The sequence below is a fragment of the Cavia porcellus genome, unplaced genomic scaffold (genome assembly GCF_034190915.1).
Source record: "Cavia porcellus strain 051 isolate PalLab524CR breed Dunkin Hartley unplaced genomic scaffold, mCavPor4.1 scaffold_23, whole genome shotgun sequence".
NCBI classification, from domain to species: Eukaryota; Metazoa; Chordata; class Mammalia; order Rodentia; family Caviidae; genus Cavia; species Cavia porcellus.
Genome location: NW_026947506.1, coordinates 26,455,763 through 26,481,628, shown reverse-complemented (window position 1 = coordinate 26,481,628; position 25,866 = coordinate 26,455,763). Strand labels below are relative to the sequence as shown.

Sequence of the window (25,866 nt, the reverse complement as noted above, 5' to 3'; positions counted from 1 at the left end):
TCATTACAGAAAGTGTACATTACAGTTTCATTACATGTTTCATTACAGAAAACGCTTTATGCCCCAGTAAATGTTAATTGAAGATGTGCTGTGGGCATATCAACAGTGTGCTGGGGATGTCAGAGATACCAGACAGAGGTCACAACCAATGTGATAATTTTGTTCTAGCACCAATCACATTCTTCTAATTCATTCACTATAACACTTGGGACCACAGAGTCACCCTCTTAAGGACCTTGAGTCTCCTGGATTCACTGTAACTCCCTGGATTCAGTCTGTGTCCTCCACACTGCTTGGGGCTCTCTAGATAAGGGAATCATGTTCCCTGATTCACTTCATCTGTTTCCACAATTCTCAGAAAGAAACCCCAATCCAGAAGAAATCAGCACAACTGACATCTGGGACATAAAATATAAGGGAAGAGTGTGTGAGTGAGTCCTCATGGTTAGCACCTTGCTACTCTGCACTCTCAACACCTTCCTGCCTCTTGTCCCCTGGTCTCTGTGATTTTGCCTCTAGTGTACTTACCACTGCTAGTCCCACGCTGGATTGGTGAGATGCAAAGATTCCCGCCTCAGATTCTTATCCAAATCCTGGGCACCCTGTCCCCTAACACCTTCAGCATCTCTATTCCCTCTTAGACATCCTGAGAGGCAACTGGGTCTCCAGTGAACAGTGTACCTCTGGACTGGACTCACCTCTGCAAACAACTCCATGTCCATACTGCTGCACCGTGACCATATTCCAGAGGCCTAATGTCAATCTCATGCTTTCCCGCAGTCTATTTTGGGTTCAATGGAGTGTCTGTTCTCCTGGGAAGAGACCTTCAGAGATGCAGGCACAAGGAAGAACCTTCACTCAATTCTGTGTCCCTTCTCTTCTTACCATCTCAGGCCACTTCTCAGTCAGAAATACTGTCCTTCTCTCAGAGTGACCCTGACTTTCCTGATTTTACACCCTAAGGCTTTGTATCCATAACTTGGTGAAATCCTGTGTTCCTAGTTTTCTAGGAACATTTGCATGTTGACAAATGGATAGAGATTTAGACTTTGGAAAGCACTTTATGTTTTAAATTCATCCCGATTTTGTAGCCCAAAATTTCAACATTGACATAAATGGTAAGTTTGTTTGGGACACATCTACCATCTACTTTCTTGGGTTTTAAGTCTCATGGTTTAGCTTTTACTCAGATAAGGACCCAAGGTGTATGGCTGCCATGAAAGGATGACTATGTATCTCTAAACCATCTTCACTCACCTGATTGTGGTAAATCAAGAGAACTCTGTCCAATGCTGTAGGTATTTCATTTGATCACTATTTTAGTCTTAGTCCAAGCTACTAGGGTTTGGCACCTGTCTCTGTGTCATACCCCTGACGTTTCTACCTAAAGCAAATTAACACAAACAGAAAAAATATGTGATTTCCCCAGGCTTTTTCTGTTTTGTAAAGAGAGAACTCTGGAGAATGGTCAGAAAGAGACTCTTTTTCAAGTAGATACCCAAGGTGACGATTGGCCATGACTTTTTTTTTTGTACCAAGGATTGAACCCAGGGCCTCTGCAGCTACAACTGCAGCTCTTGTTGTTTGTTTGTTGTTGTGACAGTGTCTCTAGTACCCACAGTACCCTAGGTTGGGCTCCAACTTGTAGTCCTTGTGCTTCAGCCTCCCGAAGTGCTGGGATTCCAGGCTTGTGCCAAGCAAACTACCTGACACCTCCTCATTTTGTTCTGATCAGGTCCTGCCGGTCCCAAATTTTACACAGACTGGCACAGCATATTCTTATAAAATTAATAAACTCCAAGGGTATTCAAAGGGCCCTTGAGTGCAATTGAAACATGTTGACCCTTTTGTTTGAACAGATTTCTGACCCTCAGTAAGCATCAGTTCTTTCTTCCATGAGCAAGTTTGTTAGGGTTTTATGATGATCCTGAGATACTGAGCACGTGTAATATCTAGCACATTTCTGCCACTGAATCAGAGCTGAATAGATGCAAATTCCATCCAGTCCTTCCTGGTACCTTTACCCCAGGTCGTTCACCATTGCTGAAAATCTCTTGGAAATAAACTTATGGACCTCGCCTTCTCTATATGATAATCGGTTTCAACATGTGTAGTTTCTCCCTGGGAACTGAAGTCAACAGAAAATGTTGCCAAAGCAGACATCTGGAGGCATGGTTACTCTGCATTTGTGGGGTGCTGTTGATAGCCATCAAACCCTTTTTCCGCTTTGTCTGCTATTGAAGCACCCACAGGAGCACAGGAAGTGCTGCAGGCTGTGCTAAGGCCAGAAGACTGAGGGGTGGGTGAGGTAGCTCCACACTGGGAAGGATGTGGTCACAGCCAAGTCATGATGCATAGCCTTGTGCTCATTACGAGCTCTGTGACATGGAAGGTTACCAGGGCCAGTATATCAGGTCACCTCATTTCTTCTGTCTCTATGAATTTTTATTAAGCACTAAAAGGAACACATGGAATTTAACAGACTTCATGGACATGATTCTTTTATGAAAATGACCTTAAGGAAAGTTTTTTGTTGTAGTGGCATTTTCTCTCCGCCCCCCTCCATTTCCTCAAGTAAATACCAGTTCCTGAAAAGCCTGAGTTACGATGTGTCAGTACCTGTGAATGAAAAATTATACCTGTGTGCCCTACCGTGAAGATACATGTTTTAGTTCCATTGTTGAATTAAGTATTTTCACTTGCTTCTAGCACATTTGTGCAATTTTGACTAGAAACAATGGAGATGTGTTTCCAACAAAACTAAAATTATCAAGATATAAAATACTATTTTTAAACATTTCCCAACAATCTGAGAAATAGGAGAACCTATGCACATTCTCAAAGAAATATCCAGTGAATGTTTGGAATCATTTTATTCCATCTCCTCAAGATGTGGACCCAAGAAGAGGACTGAGGAAACAGGAAACTAGAGTAGGGGGCCAGGATGGGGAGGGGGCTCCTGAGGTGTCCGCAGGGAGATAGCATTCTGGGCCCTGCACCTAGATCAGTGTCTTAGTTACTTTTTACTGAGACGAAATACCTCAAGCCCAAGTTGGGAAAGGAAAGGTTTATTTTTTACAGTTTTTAGAGGTTTCAGTCCACACTCAGTTGGCTCCAAGGCAGGCGGGCATGGCTGGGCCGCAGTTCATGGCGGCTGCAAACAGCAAGCAGGAACCTGCAAAGAGCAAGACACACCTTCTTCCTGCCATTACATCACATCCTGGCTCCACCCCTTTGTGGGTGGAGCACTGACACCATCAATGCAAGCACTATACAATGAACCATCACAAATGAACAACGCAAACTCATGAGGCCTGGGGGCCACAGGCATAAACCATGGCAATCAGTTATTTGCAAAAGTCAGCAGCACACAGAACTTTGCCCTTAGCTGTGTGACAGCACAGTAAAAAGTCCACTGATGGAAGCAAATGTTATCTACCTCCTTACCGTGTTGGCTCCTAGAAATTTTTAGGATGTCCACAGCTTAGGATTTTTTCATAAACATTGTTTTGTTGCTTTTAAGAGAGTGCCCCATGTTACCGGGTCTGTCATGACTTCCTGAGCTTGTGAACTTTTTCAACTGAGGATCATTGTGTCCTTACAACAGAGGTAACCCCTTACACAAGGCTCTGCTCTGGACCCATGGTGGTTACAGTGCCTGGGAACTTTCTCTGGCTGTGGAATGGAAGAGCTATATCTTCATGCTCTCTCTGGAAAAGGAGAATTTTGCCAGGACTCTCCTAAGCATGTTTTCACAGAAGCTTTCTGAAGAATTATTGCCCCAAAATAAATGAAAGATGATAAATTTTCCAGGCTCTTTTTTATATCCAGTCTGGATGTAACTTATGGCCCAATATTTGGCATCCACAATTTTATGGACCTTCTAGCAAGTCCTTGGGAAATGTGTATAGTTCAAAGTTTCTCAATCTTTGCACTGCAGGCATTTTGGGCTCTAGTCATTGGCTATGGCCAAGGGAAGGGAGACTTTCTTATGAATTATAAGAAGTTTTAGAAGCATCAATAGCTCCCAGTAGTGGTCCATGCTGTTGGGATAAACAACAATATCTGTAGACATTGCCAAAGCCCTCTAGAGGATGAAGTGTCCCCCATTTGAGGGTTGTTGGTTTAGCCACTGTCTTTAGGAAGTGGATATGAATTACCAATATTATCCTGAACTTGGGTCTCAACCAATATGGAGATAAAGTGAAATTCTCTCTAATATGTAAAAATCTTGCTCTCTTGCCAGCAATATGACTATATCTTACCACCATCTCTGTTCTTGAGAAATAGGAGCACTCATGACATTAACTCTGTCAACTTTAACATAGCCACTACTGTCTCACACAGTGCCAGCTTTTACTTGGTACTTCTGTATGCCCTATGCAAATTTTTAATCAACATCAGGTCAAGCGTTTCAGCGATTATTAAATTCTTTCAGTGTGTCCATTAGGATCATTTTGCAGTAGTGAATGGCCCCATAAATATTGGCCTTGATGAGGAAATAATTCTTATTAGATATCTGATTAGAATGAATGCAAGATGTTAATAAAAACATAATTGCTTACTTTCAATACGGCACTTTCAACTTGCAAAAACACTTTTACTTAAACTGGATCAACCTATCCAAGCAATAATATTTTGAGGCTGGAGGGTATTTCAAAGGGAATTCCAGAGAAATAAGGACCTAGTCTTATTTCTTTAATACTAAGTCCACTTCCTGTCCCACTGAAGGGAGCACAGAGCCATTCAGTCCTGTATTTCGTTCCAGTTCTGCCTGTTATTAATTTAACGTGGCACCATTTGACACTCAGTCTCCCCAAATATGAAAATAAATCCGTCACCTAGCTTGCAACATAGGTTAGGGAAAGAGGGTGCATGCAGGGGGCACCTAGGTTAACAAGGGGGCTCAGAGGAGTCTGTGACCTACACCTCCTTCCTTATACGCCTGCCTGCTTGTTGAAGCAGCTTCAGCACAAAGCTGCTCTTGGGAGGCATCGTTCTGGGTTTGGGATGTTTTTCATTATGTTCTTATTCCTTTTCTCCAATGAGAGCACCTGCAGGAAAAGGAGGCATTGGCTGTCAACCTGCCTTGCAAGTAGCTGTGCTGTGAAATAGAGCTTCATGATAAGATCTTGGAGCCAGCTTACACTGTCCCCCTAGAAACACCCCCACACCCCCCACCTATCAAAGATGGACAGGGGGAATTGGCTACAATATCTCATTTTTTTCCTGTTCCCTATGATGGGGAAAAATTAATTGACTAATAGATTGGTCAATAAATTAGATCTATAAATAACATCATTTCAACAAAACAAAACAAAATTTGGATGCTATCATCCCAAGATAGGACCTCTCTGTATTTGAGAAATTGGTGATAATAACCATTTAACAAATTCTCCTTGCTGTTTCTGCTGGATTCGGGGCCAAGAGTAATCTCTTTGTACTTTTTTTATTTGTCAGACTTCTACTTCAATCTTCCAGTGCTTTGAAGCCTTTCAATGATCCACTAATTTCTTCCTTTTCAGTGCATTTGTATACACCCTGAATCATGGAAAATTGGTTTAATTCTTTATTTCCTTTGAGGTACATAGTGAAGAGCAATGCTATTCTAGGGTTGTTTATCCAAATATACAGGCTGTTTGATGCATAATAATTTGAAATTCTCCCTATTTCAACTCTTCATTAAAGAATCAGATTCCCTAGTTGAGTACCTTTGTAAGAATGCACTCAGAATCTTCGTGGGCCTTCCACCACATTAGACTACCGTCATAACTGTACAGTAATTTACACTAAGGCAAGAACTTTCATCACCCACACTCAGGGTGGGCCTTTCCAATATTCACAACCAAAACTATCTTAAACCTAGCAGTGGATGAATCTAGTTATCACACACCCTTAATCCTAGTATCACATACCTTAGATCCAGCCATCTGTGAAAAGTCCCCCTTATAAATGCTTGAAGTTTGGGGGATACATCTAGATACAAGCCATAACAAAGACTTCCAGAACTGCCTTAGAAAGTGGTAAGAATGATAAGATATTATGTTCAGAATAAAAGGGTATCTCTTGAGGAAGATTCATGGCAATGTATGTTTTCCTTTAATAAATTTTTAATTTAAACATTCACCTTATTCTTTCATCAGCCCTTAGATATTGGTACTGAACCCCAGCTTCTCCTTGTGAATCCCTGCTTCCCTCTCTCTGGCTCACTGAATTTCCTTTTGTCTGTTTTTCTAAACTGTTTCTAAACTGTTTTTCTAAACAGACAAAAGGAAATTGTGTCTAACCCAAAACGCTTAATTAGTGCTAGAGTACTTGTACACTGCTCTTCCCAGATACACTCTTTAAAAGTTGTCAGGATTTCTGTTCTCAGTTTCCCTGCTCTGTCTGATCTTTGCTTCAATTATCCTGGAGTAAAAAAAGGTAGGGATTTTGGAGACATTACCCTTCCATCTCCACCCCTTACCTCTCTCTTGGACTCCACGTGCACTTGGCCAGTTGACTGCAGCCTGCTTTAAACTTGTCTAACACTAAGGACCTCAGACTGATGTGCACATAGAGAGGGAGGTCATTTCTTACCATGACCATCTCTTCTTTCTAACTCAGAGGATATCACTGCCCCCCACTTTATCAAGGCCAGGGTCTTTAGTGTCTGTTCTCCTCTCAAATTCACCACACTTCAATTTCTGTGATTCTTCTTCCTAACCATGTCCTGCTCAGCGCTGTCCGCACCCTACTCTTCCCCAAGACCCTAGCTTTGCCCTTCCCTTCCATCTTCCTCCCTCCAGGGGACTTAGCTCATTTTTCGCTGCTGTGCTTGCTTCTGAGGTTAAAGTCTACGATCCTGAGGACTGGAGGCCCTCTACGAGGCCCTCTATGATGTGGCCTCTTTATCTATTGCCACTTTTCACCTAGAAACTCATGATTCTAGCACAGATCTACAAGCAGCTTCCCTGTGGGAGCTGCCATGTGTGTCTCTCTCCTGGCTGACTCGGGCTCATCTTTGGGCTCAGCTCAGGCACCCTGTTCGCAGTCTGTTTCCTTCAGGAGGAAGACAGGACAGAAGCCGCCCATCACTAGCTAGAGCGCCCCCTGGTATTCCCCTCTTTCCTATCCCTCCCCATGAAAGCTCTGTCCTGGGTATTCCCTGCCCTACTGGATGGAGTTCTCTGAGAACCAAGGGCAGGGAGTGAGACTATGTTTTTTTGTTTTTTAAATTTGTTTGCTTAATATTTATTTAACCTCAGTTGCTTGTGTAATAGAAGAAAAGTGAAATAATGAATTAAATATGAGACACTGAAGTATTCCTCTTTGTTCTGATATCAGTAAAAGATTGCTATTTAACATATAGCATTTTTAAAAAATGTTACCAGGTAATGAATTTTACTGAATGCCTTTACTGTGCCAAGCATTCTGTATCATTATCATCCTGAGCTCCACAAATTTGATGTAATCCTCCTGGTTCCCCACTGGAAACAGGTAGGAAAATGGTTCAAGGTTTCACAGCTTGTTGTTGACAGATTTGAGATGTATATTGCCCAACTGCAAAGGCTGGCCCTTTAAATACATCCGTATAGTTTTACATTTTCATCTATTCAATGAAGATAAGACCAGCGCCTGTCCTATTGGGTGTCTATGAAACAGAAATAAGTTCCCAAGTGGAAGATTTAGCATAATGCCTGAATCACAGTCCACCCTCTGAGACAAACATTCTGTCACCCTGTATCTTGCAGCCTTCTATGCTCATGCCCAAGTCAGCACCAAACACACCAGCCTGTTCTTGCAATCTGCAGTTCCTGCAGTCAGAAAACAGAGTGGATCCAATGCAAGTTTGACAGCAAGAGAGAAGAAATTCAGGAACATTGGTTAGAAATAAAATTTTAGAGAGTTGCCATTGCTACCCTACAGGTGATCTCAGTCAGGAAGCATAGAATCCTAGTCTCTCCCAATACTAGTGGACATAGTGGGCCCTGCTGGGACCTTGAACTGTACTTTGAGGGAGGGGACTAAGACCGGAGCAAACCAGTCAAACACCAGAGTCTATCAAAACCACGGAGACTTAAGGCACATGCACAAACCCAGGCTCTAGGATGACTCTGCACCTTCTGAGTACTGTATGCAGAACCAATCAGACAAGTGCTATTTTTAATTCTTCATTTAGATCTGGTATGAGGCCAAGTGAGTGTTCAATAGGCCAGTTTAAATCTGGCACCAGGCCAAGTGAATTTTTGATAGGACAACCCAATCATCCCAATACTTTATTTGCATGAGGAAGAAGACAATCCAGGAATTTCAGGTACAAGAGACAACTTTCCTTATTATGATCACCGTGGATCTGTTCAGCAGCTACTCTCACTCTGCAGAGCGAACCTCTTTACCACCTTCAATAAGTGCACAACTTCACTAATTTTTCTGTGTGTCTGTCCATTTGGTCACAACACAAAGAAAATGAGAAAAATTCCTCTGTACTCACCATCAGTTAACACTCTGAGCAAACTTCCTGTGTATCCAAGGACCTGGGCAGCTGCTCCAGCCTGAGAAATGGAGCACCAGTTACAGAGAAAGGCCACTAAATGACCCCAAAGCCTGGTGTCCTCCCCACAGACCCCACTAGCACTTTCAGACTCCTCTGGAAACAGGAATTCCCACAGCAGGGTAAAGTGGCTCAGGAGAGGAATTGGCGGGTATGGTCAGGAAATTTTTGTGGCCAGAAAGGAAAGGAAGTAATTTTTCATGAAAAGATATGGACAAGAGAGGAGACCATAGGTGAGTCTAGGATGGTTAAACTAATGGAAGAATTTAAACACATCCTCAGGGTAAATACTATTTACTTCCAGCAAAATTCTTAGTCTTTCCAATTTCTGATTTTACTCTTGCTCTCTCCAACATAACACTAACATCATCCATGACTTGAAGGCAATTTTTTTTTAACATTGATGGGCAGTGACCTCAAGAAGGCTCAGGGAGGGAGCTTTTTATGGTGTTTGTAAGACAGAAGCAGAGTATTTGGCAGTTATTGATTGGTTCTTCCAGTGTGCATCATAGTGGCCAGCAATACATCACAATTTGTGGGGGAATCAGAAGTAACAGGAACTGTAACAGGAACTGAAGTAAACTTGAGGTTACCTGAGCAACTAACAGAAACTGAAGTGTACTGGCTCTGGGGTGGAGCATTTTCTGCTACAATACCTAAATAGTGCTTTCTAGAATCTCACTGGTCTCTACCTTTTGTCCTAGAAGAGTCAGGGTGTGAAACTCTTCTCAGTCCTTACAAACCCATTGTAAGATTTCTCATGGAGTGAATCCTGAGTCTCTCTCATTGACTCTGTAGCTGTCTAGATGTTTCTAATTAGGCTTCCCCCAAGCTGTAGCCCTAAAGGAAGACCAGAAAGCCTCTGGCCCACTCTGCTTCACTTCTTCCCACTTTGTTCCTAGAAAGATTATGTTTCTCTTCTTGAGTAACTCTTTGTGATCTAGACTGCTGCATGGAGCATAATCTTTCTAAAAATTCTCCTCTCCTCCACATATATTAGTGGTTTTCAAGAGGCTCATGGATGCTTGTTTCAGACAATACTTACTTTTTATGAAACTATTGGGAAATATTTATACAGGGAAATTCATAACATTGGTTTAATATTTTATATTATACAATATAAATCATATATGAAACATATAAGTTGGGTGTCAAATGTCATCACATTAAGGATGTAGTTATAATTACAAAGGTTGACCTTGAACTCACACTGTAGCCCAGGATGGCCTCAAACTCACAGCAATCCTCCTACTCTGGCCTCCTGAGTGCTGAGATTGCAAGCATATGCCAACATGCCCAACCTCCCATGAACTTCTTAAGTGTTTGAATGTAGCAATACAAACTGGAGAAGAAACTATAATAGATATAGACACTCAGAAGAAGGAAAACATGTCTTTTCATTATAAAATGATGATTAAAAATTTGACACTCTATTAAAAATATTACAAATAAGTATGATGTAAATGAAATAAAAATAGTTCTTGATTTACATAACTACTAGACTAGTGTCTCATATATCAAATATAGACATCTAAAACTGCAAAGGACAAATACTCTATTCACCACAAAAAAGACAATAAAAAAAGAAATAATCTAATATTGTGAAATGGGAAGAAACTTGTGAAAAGTAAACTACAATGGAGGAAATAAACTAGAATGGAAGAAAGAAGAAAAGGAAAATAAATTAATAAATAAATACACAAAATAGTTAAGATAGTTATACTACTAATTGCCATTAGTTCGTTGAAAAGTTTGCAAGTTGAGTCAATTTTTCATGCTTATGTCTTGTAATATGAGCAACTACTTTGAAGATAACAATACACACTGTACTGACCATTGTTGCTCTCCTACAATCTTGTTTTGAAACTTTGTACCATTGTTTTTATTGAATTTTTTTCTTTAAAATAAATAAATAAATATTTTTTAAAAGAACTAATCTGAAAGTATATAAGATCTATACAGACATAACCAAAAATGAACTGATTATTTACAAAGAGGTGTGAGCACGCACATACAAACACACACACAGTTTTGTTCATGGACAATGCAGATATCAATTTTGTATTTATAATGTTTCCTCCTCCCATTTTTTTTTATCTTCCTTTTCTTGGCCCTCACTGCCATCTTCCTTTTTAGTCAACTCTAGTCCCTACCATATTCGGTTCTTTAATTGAATGCACTAGGGACCAGCAATGTTTTCCAGGTTTTAATTCGTCCTGCTGAATAATTTTGTCAGAATTGTTGGTGGACAAGGGATCAAGCTGAACTCTGTACCTGGCGTCAATATCTTGATACAAGAATACACCAAATAAAGCACCCAAGAGCAATCTTCTAGAACAAGATCAAGTGGGGACCACCTAAACCAGCTAACAAAACAGTTGAAAGTTGCGTTCTTCTTCTTCTTTCAGTGATCCATTTTGCTTGTAGGAAATGTTATCTCTCTTCTTCAAAATACTTTTCTCCTTGAGTACTTTTTTTGTGCTTCTTCTCCTTTTTCTTCTTATTTCTGTCCTAAAATAAATAGTAATCTTTCACATCTACCAAGAAGATTATGCTAAGGTTGCTGCCAGCTAGAGCAGTAGCCAAGCTTCTCTCTGTCTCTGTCTCTCTCTGTCTTGGTCATGGGGTCAAGTGTCTGGATTGCTGGGCACTCTGAATCTACTTCTGAGAAACAAATTTTCTCCACTGATACCATTCTGGAACATGCTGTGGGTGCTGCTTTCTAGAAAACAGTGCTCTATGACTTTCTTCTCAAAGAGTCTTTAACTTTTGCAGTTTGGAGGATGCAGAGGTGGAGAATTGCTGCTTCTTCTGATGCCTATAGGCCATCCTTCTATTGTCCTGTTTCTTCTCAGCAATCAAGATTTTCTCTGCACTACGTTTGAAGTTCACAGCTTTATTGGAGCTTCTTTTCTGATCAAACTCATAATATTTTAAATCATTCTACTACTCTCTTTTCTCTTGATTTTCCACATACATCTGGCAAAAGCCCACAACATAACTACACCACTACCTCAACATTCAACTGTCTTGAAATTTCTTTTGCCATATTAATTAGTCTGCTGCCCTTATTCTTAGTCTCAGGCAAAATATGTGGACCCAAGTAAAATGTAAATAAATTTTCTGCCAAGGCATAATACACACTTATGTGGGCTCCAACAGCCAATGCAATCCTTCTTGCCAGCAGAAACTACCAGAACATAGTCTTTTACTGGCAGAACTTCTATCAACCTTCTTGTCTTCTGAGCTCTGACTAGAATCTCCTATACATAACAGCTTTAAGCATTCCAACTCTGCTTTTTCAGAATACATCTTGGAAGTTTTCCAATCTTTTTCCACAAGCCACACCCAAAGGCTCTTGAACCACATGGTCAAGTATAAGTCACAGGAACAACCCCACTCCTGGTACCAAATTGTGTTTTAGTTACTTGTCTTTTATTGCTGAGACAAATATCTGAAACATGAAATTAAGGAGGAAAGATTTATTTATCTCACAGTTTGTAGAGCTTTTAGCTGGCTCCAAGGCAGGGTGGCATGGGATAGGGGCAACAGTTCATGTTTGGCAGAAGACAACAAAAGTAACATGAGCAAAATGGGAGGAGCAAGCTTCTTTTCTTCCCTTACATTGTATGCAGGCTACTCTCCCTAGGGTGGATGTAGCACTGATACTCCCAATCCCAGCACTAGACAATGAAGCAATCATATTAGAATCCAAATATTGTAATCTCCTTTCCTCCCATCCTTCTTACAGTCCAGGAAGATTATATTTCTAATCACATTAAAATGTTATTGGAATCTGGATGAGTTAATTCCAATCCACCACCTCCAGTACAACCCATGGCAAGAATAAAGACACTATACTTATGGGCAGTCGAGGGGTCTTATGTCTGATCCAGGTAAGGATTCATGGAACAAAAGGTCTTTGTCTAGAGTTTCAACCAGAATTTATTAGCACATGAGGAAAGATGTGAATTGAGGATGAGTGACAGTGAAAATGGTGAGAATTATATGAGACTATAGGTAGGCTTAGATAGGATACCAGAAAGCACCTATGCAATATGCAGAGAGAAAGGAATGCAGAAATGCCAATCTGCATAACTTAATTGGAGTAGCATTTAAATGTTCAGAAGGTTGTTATGTAAACTTTTGTGCTTTGGGAAGTCATAGCCTTTCATTTTGAAGCTTGAACCCATTGACCTTCCTGAAGCTATATAACTCTGCCATCCCACAGTGCTCAACAATTTATAGGGAGACACAATGTGAAGAAACAGAAAAGTGTCCGTTGCTTTCAAAGATTACATATTAATATCTCAGCTAGCCCTATTTACATTGCTTAGAGCAAATTGAAGGGAGAAAGAAATAGCTTAGCTAGCTCTGTACATATTAGTACATGGAGATAGGGCTTGGTCTAACTAATACTGAAGCAATTGTTCTGCATTCAAGGAAAGCTATCCAAGCTTTCTCCACAATCACAAAATCTAGATTTAGCTACCACCGAAAGTTCACTTTCCATGACCATATGAGGCTTTGGGGGAATATCCAGATGCAAATCATTCTCTAAAGAATCATAAACTAAAGTCTGAATATATAACAAAGGTCAAGTACACATGAAAGAAGGATTCCCCAAGTTGATGCTCTTACAAGTCATGCTTGGTGGTCCTATTTAGATCTATACTACTACAAGGAATCCAGTCAACTTCACTTTTGTGAATATTGTATCAGAAATCTTAACCAGGGCACTAAGGATGCAAAATGAATAAAAGTTAGAGGGACTGTAAGCAAAGAAGAGAAACTGCCTGCATTAGCAGATGGTATAAAATTATACAAAGAAAATTTAAGAATCAATAAATAAAAGTAGAATCAATGAGAGAACTGGATGAGAGTGCTGGATACAACATATACCTCACAGAATCAGTCACAGGTCTCTGCTCATTAACAGATGAAACTTTAGAACATGAAATATACAATATCTGCAAACCTACTTCTCTTGCTAATTATGGCCAAGCCCCCAAGCAACTTAATAACTCCCTGTTTGTCTTTCTCTTCACTGGACTAATTATTTTACATCCTTAAACATAACTTGATATGCCAGTGACTGTGCTTTTGCTGCATGACTTTTCAATTCAAATATAAGCCATTCATTGGAAGATTGTTTGTGCAAATCATTCTTTAGTTTTAATAATTGAGAAATAGAAATAATCTGACAGACACTCTGGTGTCAGTTTCTAAGAGTGGGGGGAGGGTTAGATAGAACTTTAAATTTATTTGCTTAAACTAGGAGGTCAATTTTGATAGGTGTGTTCAGTAAAATTAAAGGGAGGTTAACAAGTCCACTTTGAAGAAAAACAAGGTAAAATGACACTGACATCCCCTGGTTGCCACGGGTCCAGTCCACCTGAGTGAGCTCGATGAGAACATCCCTGTATTTCAGTCTTTACACAGAAAGTAGCCTGCTGTCACCAATCTGCTCTGTGCCACTCTCATTTGCACAGAGGGTGCCATACACACATGAACAATTCTGTCCTATCCAGCAATTCTGTCTGTTTTGTAGACCATGAATCAGTAATGTGCCAGTTAGAACTGAGAAATTCAATTTGTTCTAACAATCAGTAAAGGTACAACAAACCTCCTTTTCCTGCATTCTCATTCATGCAAACAATATCATGAGTGTTTATGGTGAGGTAAATATCATGATGCTCAAAAGATAATAAATATGACTGCCAGTACAGGTCTTCATGAAGCACAAAGGTTTGTTCCATCATTCCTCAGAATCCCAAGTGATAGACGAGCATCATCTCCTGCCATTATCTCTGGGTGATGACTGGATAAATGATTCAATACAACTCACCTTCCCATATGTTCTCTAAATGTTACCTCTAGCCAACCAGCCCTAGGTGACCGTCTCTGTCCTAAACAGAAGCTGGAGTGCGCTTCTACCCCTGCTGTCAGCGAGATGGGTTGGACAAGTCCTGGAGATGGTAGTGTGGCCTTTAGGGAAATCCTGGGGATGGGGGTAGAGTCAGGGTACAGCTGTTGTGAGTGGTGGGACATGGATGTAAAGGCGGAGTTGGGAGGTGGGCTCAGGGTACAGTGAGTTCTGAGTCAGGACATGAGGGCACAGGGCATCCTATGTGTGTAGATATAGACAGGTGCAAAGCTCTGTACCTGCCCAGACTACACAATAGTACACGCCAGAATAGCTTTCTTCCACATTTCACAGTACAAAATCATAACTCCTTCCTGTGCCTTCGTAAGCATGGTATTTCCCTTGTTTGAATCCAAAAGTCACCTCTGCCTTGGAGGTGAGGAAGTTACAGTAGAGGAGACAGTGTTATTGTGATATAATTGTGTCAATGGGATAGAGACACCTGCCCCTCCTTGAATAGGTACCAGTGGATGTAGTTCTCTTCATGAACATCACAACCCAACCGATGACTGCATATGACCCAGGCTTCCTGATGACTGACTTCATTCCTCCTTCCAAACCAGAAGATGTTTGACCGCCTACAGAGGAAACAGAAACAAAACAATGATAAGAAAGTATGGCCTTCCATTGTAGGAGAAGTCCATGAGCACCTAGGCCACACACTTACCAGCTGGCAGGAAAGTTCGAAGCAGCAGGGCCACAGCCCACAGCACGGCTGCTTCTCCTGGGTCCTGGAAGCAGAGGGACCAGATGACAAGAGGGGCTCTCTCCAAACTCAGCACCTATTCAACTAAAGGAGTCCCTAGTACAGTGAGTTGGCACTGGCCTTGCTGACTGAGTGACAGAGAGGAGCAGTAGCTGAGAGGCTCTATCTGAGAAGACAGCCCAGTTGCTGACCAGGGGGCAGTGCGTGGGAGGAACCCCTGCCTCTCTGCCTCTGTGCTCTCCTGCAGCGCCCCCGTGTGGCCTCCAGAAGCAAGTTCTCATCGGAGAAGGATAAATCCGGACAACTGAGAGCTCAGGACTGAGGCTGGCTGGGTGTGAACATGATGGGTTCACATGATGGCTGATCTCAGATGGCCCTGGCCTGTTCATTGTGGAAACGGCGACTTCTCTGGAGTGGAGAGTTCCTCATGGGTAATGCTGCCGCCGTGTACTTGTGCCGAGATGAAAGTTTATCATTGTCCTGAATCACTGTCACATACATCTGTGAGTAGTCTGGGGCAGACAGCAACTGCAAATATGATAATCTCTAAACCCAGATTGCTAAAAGACAAAAACAAAATATAGAAAAACTAGAACCCCGATGTGGACTACATTTGACACTCGTCAAAGATAAATGGGAGTGTGTATATGCATGTGTGTATGTGTATGTATGTTGTATATGCACAAATCAATTTATTAAAATATATTTATTCTACAGCAGTGCAAAAAGCTCCTTTTTTAAAAAAATTAAAAAGAAAAAAGCAAAACAGAAAAAAGGGTAGAAATAATACAGAATTAAAAAATTAAACAGAAATCACTAGTTGATAAATTATATGTTGTCCTCTTAGAAATAGTTGTTAGAGTTACAACATTAAAGCATAAAGAGTGAACATTCAAACAGTGAGATTGCAAACAGTTCTGCTCAGCGATCCAACAAAAACTTAGTAGTATGGTCATCTATCTTACATACTTAAACTTATATGCAGTTATATCCTTTAAAGCACTTTCTTTTCCTTTCTTTTTACAATAGAAATTACACATTTTAGGTTTTATTACTCCTACAGTTCTTATTACTTTTTACATTAGAGACACAATGTGATATTTATAAATACAATTCTTATTTATTTCACTTACGAGGGTTGCCTCCATTTATCTATGAAGGTCTCAAGATCATCCTTTTTATAGCTGAATAATATTACATTGTGTAAAAATACCACTTCTTTTTCATCCACTCTGCAGTTGATGGGCATTTTGGTTGTTTCCAAGATTTAGCTATTACAAATTCTGCTGCTATGAACATGGGTGCACATATATTGCTGTGACATGACCTTTTCCGTTTTTTTGGGAAAATATCCAGGAGGGGAATAGCTGGATTGAATGGAACTTCCAATCCTAGTCTTCTGAGAAATCTTCATACTAATTTCCGTAGTGGCTGCACCAGTCTACACTCCCACCAACAGTGAAGCAGTGTTCAGAAAGGCTCCTTTGTATCTGATAAAGGGTTTAACTAAATTGCCGGGCATGGTGGCACATTCCTGCAATCCTAGCATTCAGGAGGCTGAGGCAGGAGGATCATTGTGAGTTCAAGGCCAGCCTGGGCACCACAGTAAATTTAAAGTCAACCTAGACTATACAGTGAGGCCGTGTCTCAATAAATAAATAAACAAACAGACAAATGTTCTATTCCATGTATTTTTTTGCACAACTTTGAACTAAAAATATCCTTAGCTCTTGGTCTGCAATTCATATTTACTTGGACATGTATCATCTTATCTGGCAGCCCAGCCCCAGAAAATGTACTTGGCATCTGTGATTCATTTGAATTGGTTTATGAAAATGTACGTGATCAAATTTCCTCTCTTTTCTTGGTCATGGGTCATAATGGCTTCTTTGTCCTTTTTATGTTTGTTTATTTTTATTGGTACATGTCTGCAGTACAGAATGTTCACACTCGTCCTAGGGGGCAGGCGCACGTGCTTAACACATCTTAATTCTTTTTTGTTTCTCTTCCTTCCCCCCTGCACTCCATTTCTAGATCCCCTTCCTTTTGCAAAATATTCTCTCCTTGTTTTTTATTGTCTGATGCCCTGCTTCACCTTGGTTATTCACTCAGTCGTGTCCTCTCGGTAGGGGCATCTCTGTGTCTCCTTGCCTTTTGTGAGAGGCAGACAGTTTCCCAGTTCTCCATGCCCTGAGTGACTCTGGATCGCCTCCTGCACATTATGAAAACTCTTTGTAGGCACATGTTGAATGATGTGCAGAACGCTGCGTATTTTTGTCAGCAGGGTACTGTCCCCGGAAGGGCTGGAAGTCCCATCGTCCTCTGGTGGGCAACTCGGTTCCTTTGCTGAGCCTTCCCAGCGCCTCCTGTTCAGATCTGTGCTCTGCGGGCGCCCCCACGTGGCCACTCCTGCACCTGGGCCTGCACCCTTTCACTTTGTCCTTTGCATTGCTTTTTAAAAATCTATAGCTTCTTTACCCTTCTTTTTCTGTAACTTAAACATTGTGAGTTGCAGTGTGACGTATAATTTAAGTGATGAGATAGGTGAGTGTTATGTTAGCGACTAAGGTTGGAACAGAACAAGGAATTGCAGGGGGTTTTTCCAACCATCATGACTCCAATAAAATCCAGAGTAGTTTGGGGAGGAAAAGCCCGTGAAACTGAAGGAGCTTTTGAATTTATTGAATTTTAATAAATTTTGACAAAGAGGCAAGTGTGTCAGCCTCTGTTACCGGTGTAGCTCGTTCAGCACAGGTTTCAGCTACTTTGGCTTTCTCTGTGTCCTCCGAGACCTTGGGTCATCCCAGGGCAGAGGTGGCGGTGGTGGCCTGAATGCAGCCCCACTCTGAAGGAGAACTGTGGTTCTGAAAGACAGATGGCTTTCTTTCTCTTCATCTTCTTACCTTTTGGCTCCCACCACTGTGGGAAAGGCAATGTGCAGTAAAAATTATTTCAGGGAGGGCTCTGCAGGCAGGAAACTCTGTGTGGAAGCCAGGGGTTCCAGTTCCGGATTTAGGACCCCAAGAGCCTAATGTGCTTTTTCTGACTGCCGCATTCGCATCGTTGCCATGACAGCAAGTCTAGCCAACCTACTGCACATGAAGCCACAGGAGTAGCGCCCCTGATTCATTCCAGCCCATGTCACCTTGGCCAGCGATCTCCTCTCTCCAATCAAGGTCAGCTGATCCTGCAGCCCAGATCATTTGGACAGCCTAGGAACCCCATAGACCTGACAACTAGTATATAAAGGATACTTTAAGGAACTATGTTGGGGCATTATTGTTATTGTTGTATTATTGTGGCAATGGGAGAGAGAAATGAGAAACAGATTCATAGATACATGACTATGCAGAATCTGCATGAAGAGCTAAGGAAAGCTAGAAATTCATAGCATATTTTTATCAGATATAATATATACATATAATGTATGCAAATGGGTATATGATTTGTAGCAGCATACACAGTTAGTCCCCAATTTATGATGCTTCAACTTAACGATGGTGTGAAAGCAATGCATGTTCAGTAGAAACAGTGCTTTGAATCATATTTATTTGTGCGTTTATTGGTGCTGGGGATTGAATCCAAAGCATCACAGCTGCCAAGCATGCACTGTATCACTAACCTACATCTTGAACTTTCAATTATGACTGTTTTCCCCAGGCTAGCAGCCTGTGGTGTGGCTTCCTGCTGACGTGCAAGGCAGGCAGTGGACATGACTTCCAGCCATGAGCTCATGGAGAAACACCCAATGCTCTAGCCCAAACTTTTTGGCACCAGAGGCTGGTCTTATGGAAGACAGTGTTTCCATGGACTTAGTTGGGGAGCAGGGTGATTCAAAGGAGTTCACAACCTAAGTCCCTCCCATGTGCGAATCACGATGAGGTTCTTTCCCTATGAAAATTTAATGCCACTTCTGAATCGAATGCTCAGCTCTTGCCGGGTCAGTGGGTCCTAACAGGCCACAGACTGGAACCGGCCCATGGGGCAGGGCTTAGGGACTCCTGCTCCACAGTGTGCTGTTCTGCTAAGCTATGATATAGGTTAAGTCAGAAATTTTTCAATTTATAGTGGTTTTAACAATGTACATGGTTGTAAGTTAAGGTGTACATGCATATAAATGTGTATGTATCTCTAACTTTATTTTTTCCCTTATGTGTAGTTTCTGTCTCATTATCTACCTGAGACTTCTGTGTATCTGTGTCTGCCTGATGGAATCTTTATCTTTGCTCTCCTTCTCTCTTCCTCTCATGCCAAAGCTCTTCCTTCTGAGTCTTTCCTTACCTGTCTTCCTCCCAGCCCCTCCCTACCTGTGTGTCACGTTCGCTCCTCTCTTCCGTTTTCTGTATGAATCTTCCTTCCCTGTATATTTCCATCTTTCCACCCATCTCTTGGCTACTTCCCCTCTGTCTTTTCATTTTCTGTCTTTTCTCCTTTCTCCCTCTTTTGTGGTAGAGACCTAAGCCTCTCTCTCTCTCTCTCTCTCTCTCTCTCTCTCTCTCTCTCTCTCTCTCTCTTTCTCTCTCTCTCTCTCTCTCCCTTTCCATCACTGTTTCTGTTGCAGGTGGTGTTTCTGGCTAGCTCCTTCTTCCTCACCCTAACCTGTCAGCCATCTCTCTTCTCTGTCTTCCTGTCTTCCTCTGACCATCTTGGGGACCTGTGAGACAAAGCCATGTGGGTTTGATCATCTGGCTTCCATGGGACAGTGAATCCAAACTCATCAAATTAAATTTACATCTCGGTTTCTCCTCATAATTGTGCTTGTCATATATCAAGTGATCTAACTTACTATAGAGATAGAACAATTGTTTAAAACAGTAACACTGCCTTGGCAAGAAGGCCACAGCATATATACTACTCTTTATATGGACACTTGTCATTTAACCACTGTTCACCATTCCTGCTTCTAGGTCGTTAAATTAATTGGTCACTAAGTGGGAACTGTATATAGCATGTACAATATCATATTCAGAACAAAGAAATGGTCAAAGAGAACTTCAACTTGATGACTGCTTTTATTTGCGTAACTATACATGCCCTTATATAATACATAACAGAACAGAAAACTACATCACTGTGGCACACAGTACAATTAGCAAAAATTACAGAACTGTACTGTAGAAGAAGCCACTGGAAAGCTACACTACTGCTCACATTCCTGCATTATAGTTTGAACGCAGGCAGTAAGTCCAAACAGTTAAGTCATTAAATGAGGAATGTCTGTATTTCTGCTTCAGTCAGCTATAGGATGTTACCCAGCAATGACACACAAATTACTTATGAAATATTCTAATTATTATAACTCCTTTGAATTCATGACCTATAAATGAGTGTCCTAATCACATCATTTTTCAGAATAGGTCACTAGTATTTGTAGTGAGTTCCACAGAAAAGCACATCTCATACTAAGAATCTTCCACCACTCGGAGAAACTGAGGCAGAAGAATTCCAAGTGTGATCTCTCCCAGCCTGGTGTTCTTCACAACTTAGTGAATCATGTCAAAAAGAAAAAAGAAATGATGGAGAGGATTGTGAATGTGTCTCAGTGAGAAGGTTAATGGACTTGATTTGCAGTACCATCAAAAGAAAAAAGAAAGAAAAAATCAGAAAGACGAAAGAAAGAAAGAAAGAAAGAAAGAAAGAAAGAAAGAAAGAAAATAGACACACTCAGTGGAGTTATAGGCATTTAATATATGTATGGGGAAATTATCTTGTGTGCAGTTTAAAAGATTTTTACAAAGGAGTCAAAGCTGGATTATGTAACGTGTGTTCCTGTCGTATATGATTGTAAACAGAATTTTCATTCTGTCTGTTGTCAGCTGTGCTGAGACATAGAAAGGAACCAGTGACTCATGAAAGTCATCATGATCCTAGCAGAAGAAAGCAAGATCTGAGCCCTAAAGAGAGAGGAAGCCAGAGGAGGTGGATGAAGGAGACCAGGACATGTTCTTGTGCCCATGTGGTTCATGGAAGCTGCAGGTTCCAGGAAGCAGCAGGAAGTTGAATGTAAACTACAAACCTCAGCCCAGCCTTACTTCCTGTCTGCTGTCCCCACAGATCCCATGTCCCTGTGACATGAAGATGATAGGAAGCTGCCACTTCCAACCAATTTCTGTCCATTCACCTGGATCCATGCTGCATACGTCCCTCTCTGTGGACAGCTTGGTCAGGGATGATCCAGGGATGACCAACAGGTAGTGGTACACCATCGAGTGCTCAAGGGGACAGTTCAGGATGGAGCTGCCCGCAAAGGGACTATCTGGGAGGGTTGATTTGAGAATTGGTGATTCTGTAAGGATGTGTGACTCTGGAAGGGCAGAGTGACAGCTGGAATCCGAGCACTGTGCTTATAAGGTGTGCATCCTTGGGAAAGTCAAGCTAAGTGGGAAAAATAAGCCATACTCTGGATACACCATCTGTGAGCTGCCCAAGAGCTGGCTAACATGTGGTTTTTTAAAAAAAAGTTAGTCTTTTGTGCATTTTAACTCTAGTAACCATTTAATCCTTATGGTAATAAATCAAAGAAGACGTAATCAACTAGTTTGGCAGATGAGAGAATTAGAATCTTAAAAGGGTTAATCTGCACAAAGTCACTAAAGAAACAGGAAGTGAGGCCCGGATGTAGACTGAAATCTAACAAATTCCAAAACCCAAACCACTACCCATTTAACATGCATAGAACTTAAGAAAGAATTTCCTTTTAAAATAGTAAAGCATAAGAGACAATGAAGACAACTTCATAAACTTAAAACTAACTCTCAGCTGCTAATCAGCAAACAGTATAAGATACTCTTGAATAGGCCATTCAGTCTGTTATCATGTGCCTCAACAAGTAGTTGAAATGTCTCTTGGAGTTTAAAATTAATACCTAATGGTTTTCTGTAAAAGAGTAATCTTGAGTCATTAAATGGTAACAAATACCTTTTGAGTGTCAAACACTGAACACATTTATTCCTTCCTTACAAGCCAAAGGCAGGTGCTATTTGTTTCTAGTTTGCAGGTAATATTAAGACTTGGGTTAAACAACTTATGGAAGTCATTTAGCACTTAAGATTTTGAACAAGAATTTGTGCCCTGAGTAAAGTGCTTTGCTGTTTGACTTAAGGATTAATTTATTTATTTAATTTATCTTTCCTGATGATTTATGGATTAAAATTCACCACAAAATGTGTGTTTTTTTAAAGCTTGTTCCCGACTCTCTCTACTTAAAATGCACAGTATTTTGGTTGCACTGAGTTACTTACAATGATTTCTAGCACCTTTTCCTGGCCACTGGTGGTGTGTGTGATACACTTTGCTGGTGGGTTGGAGTTCAGAGTAAGTACCGTCCCTCAAGAGCAGAGACTAGGCGGGATAACTGGGAAAGGCCCTGAATTGGAAGGCAGGTTCCAGTTCCATACTTGATGTGTTCAGACAAGAGACGACTCCTTGCTAAATCTTGATTTCCCCAATCTCAAAGTGGTGATGTTTTTGATCTCTTTCAGTTTTAATAATTTGTGATTCTGGATTAAAATGAATGCTCTAGATAATGAAATGACAGATGTGGCAGAATGGAAAACAGAAGCTTGTTTTCATTTTGATACAGTGATGATGTCTATTGTGTGTGTCCTCCTGATTGCTCTAGGGGAATGTATGGTAAGTAGCCTCCATAAACAGAACATAAGGTTCTGCGTGTTTGGTAGCCGCTAACTTTGCCCAGCCTGGCCACTGCACAAGGTGGTGATTGTAGCAAACTCATTTCAGGCCAGTGTGAAGGTAATGCTCAAAAATTCCACCTGTAAGGATGGTAATACTGAGGTTTGAAGAGATAAAAAAACAGCTGTGCACATGGACACAATTATGATGCATGTGAAAAGCTGAATTGTGCTGACTCTTACTGGTACTTGGTTTGTTCTCTGTCTATAAAACTAAAAAAGAAACATCTTAGTAAATTTAAACGTGCACACAAAGTAGAATTGCCTTAAAGATACTTACAATTTGTCATCTATTTGCACCATCGTTCTATGCTTTAACTGCGTTGGTTTATAATTTTAAATGTTTTGATGTTTCGTGGGTATTAAAAATCACAAGCATTATCAACAATGTATTTATTTGCCTTGCATCTAAGAGATGTGGTAATTGCCTATGGCTTGGAAAATGTGTTGACTAACAATTAAATTCTCCTCTTTCCTCTCATTTTCATATGACTGAGCTCCACGAGGTTTTGGTGACTGCCTGGGTCCTATGATTTTACATGGAGTAGCATCCTCATTTCGGGAGCAGAAGGCTGCCATCAAGGTGAGATAAACCCACAAGTCTATCATACAGCATCCAGAATGACACACTCTAACTGGCATCCATGGGACAGAGATTTTCCCTGGAGAAGGAAAATACAGCACTTCCCACAGACCACTGAAAGAAATGAACCAATTCCCTTTGGCTTACTCAGATGTTAATTTACTATTTGAAATTACTGTGATTTATGGGTTACAGACTGTCCAAACATTAGGTCTCAAACTTAAATATGAGAGTTGTCTTCAAGACGTATTATGGGCTATCCTGAAATCAGTGCCTGATTTCTTTTTGGTTTTTGTTTAGGGTTTTTTCAAATTTCTTTTTTTTTTAATTTAATTTAGTTTGTTTGCTTATTTTTGAACCTCAGTTTTCCTATTTTTCTGTTATATCTCATAAGTGCACAGCACACTGTCATAGTTAATCCTTGCCATATGTGATGTATAGTTTTGCATATTCACTGTCTTGCAATTGTATTGCTCCTTTACTCCCGTCCCTCCTGGGTGTCCATTGTAGTGTATTTGACACATGTCCTTTGAGCCCCTGCCTCTGCGAATGTGCTACTGGGCCATGAGTGGATAATGCACTTGCAGTCCCTGTCCTGGTTCCTGCCTACTCACGGGTTACAGAGTGGGGAAACAGAGAGAGAAAGAGCATTAAAATCACATCCCTGGCAGTGGGGTGGGAAGGACCCCTGGTAGGTCAGGCAATAAACATCAAAGTGCAAAATGGCGTGCTGTCTTGGGGGCAGCAGTCACAGCTCTGTAGTGCTTGTCACCTGGAAAAGGAAGCACAAGAGGAAGCTCCCAAGCCTGAAGGACATGGAGAGTGAAAATGGGAAGCCTCTGGATGGCATCTTGAGCATCAGATCTTAGAAAGTCTGGCAGAATGTGGCCCCAGGGTATAGTAACTGACACTTAGCGAGAGTTTGAAAAATATTTAATGAACAAAAGGATATGTGGATGTAGAGGCAATAATGGGGCCCCTTCCAAGGGAACATTCCTTGGAGAGTTTTAATACAAACCAGAGGAGAGACACTGAGTCACCTGGCCCCACACCTCACTCCTTGCACCTCTGGAAGAAAAACAAGTAAATGTGGCAGAGAAGGAACAATCAGAGAGGGAGGAAAACTGGGAGAATCAGTATTTTGGAATTTTAGGGAGAACCAAGTTTGCCGGCAAATACCTCAGTAATCAGTTGGTGGTCACTGGTGAATAACAGTGACTGTAACAATATTTACTGATGGGGAGCTGCTGTAAGGGTACCATCCGCATGACAACGTGTTTATGGACAACGTGCTTGGCCAATGAGCTGTACGTAGACAGCAGGAGAAGGTGCAGGGCATGTATCTCTAGTGCTAACTGCCAAACACTCTGTTCTGGAGGCTGCAGAGAGAGAGAAATAAGCAGACCACTCTAATCTGACCTGGAGGAATCAAATAACCTGAGTGTTGGACCTGAGATCATATGGGACTAGGATTTGTGTTTTAGGAAGAAGCTAAGAGAGAGTTTAGATTTTCTTTTGAAAGAGCTTCAGTACCTAGATGGCTTTCTGCATGATTTGCGTAGATTTAAAAGTTGTGTCACAATTACCTTTCAAGCTGAAACATCAGTATGGATGATTCCTAAAGCAATCCATATAAAGTACAGCCAACGACTCACAAAATTATCTGGAAGGACTGGTCAGGTTATCCCAGCATTGTTTATTTGGCTTTCATGAACAATTTCTCAAACACTTGCTTGGATCTTGAGGAGTCTTCTTGGAATAGCAGAATGGTCTCATCCTGTTTCTGCAGGGTAGGATAATGTTACATCAGATCTGAGACAGGATGCAAAGCTGCCTCAGAGCTGAGGAGAATCACATGGAGCTTAATTTTCTAAGTTGGTCAAGAATATCAGTTGTTGTCTCCTCCGTGCAGCTACCAAATGTCCAATTCCATTTATCTGAGTCCTAGGAAGAGGTCGTCTGCTGGGAAAATGGTAGCCACACCATTAAGCAAAGGAGTGGTATACAATCCTCTCATCTCCAAGGTCTGGCATAGACGTATATAAGGTTTTTCTGTTGCGTTCCAAGAAAAAAACCAGAAGGCAGCTTTTAGTTGGGCCCCTTAGGAAAGACTAATAAGATCTTAAGAAGGCCAGACTGGGACTGGTCTATTTTTAAGGCTTCAAGGTATTCCACCATGCATTTGTGTGGATCAAAACACAGAGCTTCAGTCAGCTTTAAATTTCTTGGTTTCTTGTAACTTTTATAGTTTCCCAGAGGGGTCACTACTGGGCCACTGTGGGATATTGCAGGATTTTCCAAATAGCCTGAATAAGGCTTCTTTATGTCACAGAAGAAATCCCAGAAATCTAAACTGTACACTCTGCCCAGCAGCCCACAATATGATGGATGTGGTTTTTCAGCTGACTCAAAAGCCATCCTTGCTTT

General features: G+C 41.2%; 1 long non-coding RNA gene across 1 annotated transcript; it reads right to left on the bottom strand.

Moving 5' to 3' along the window:
• Window positions 1–2,921: 2,921 nt before the first annotated feature.
• LOC134472462 (uncharacterized) lies at window positions 2,922–15,513 on the bottom strand. Its single transcript, XR_010042279.1, has 4 exons — window positions 15,127–15,513; window positions 14,924–15,037; window positions 8,474–8,534; window positions 2,922–3,175 (listed from the first exon to the last, which is right to left on the bottom strand). It is a non-coding gene; the product is annotated as an uncharacterized LOC134472462 (long non-coding RNA).
• Between the last annotated feature and the right edge of the window lie 10,353 nt (window positions 15,514–25,866).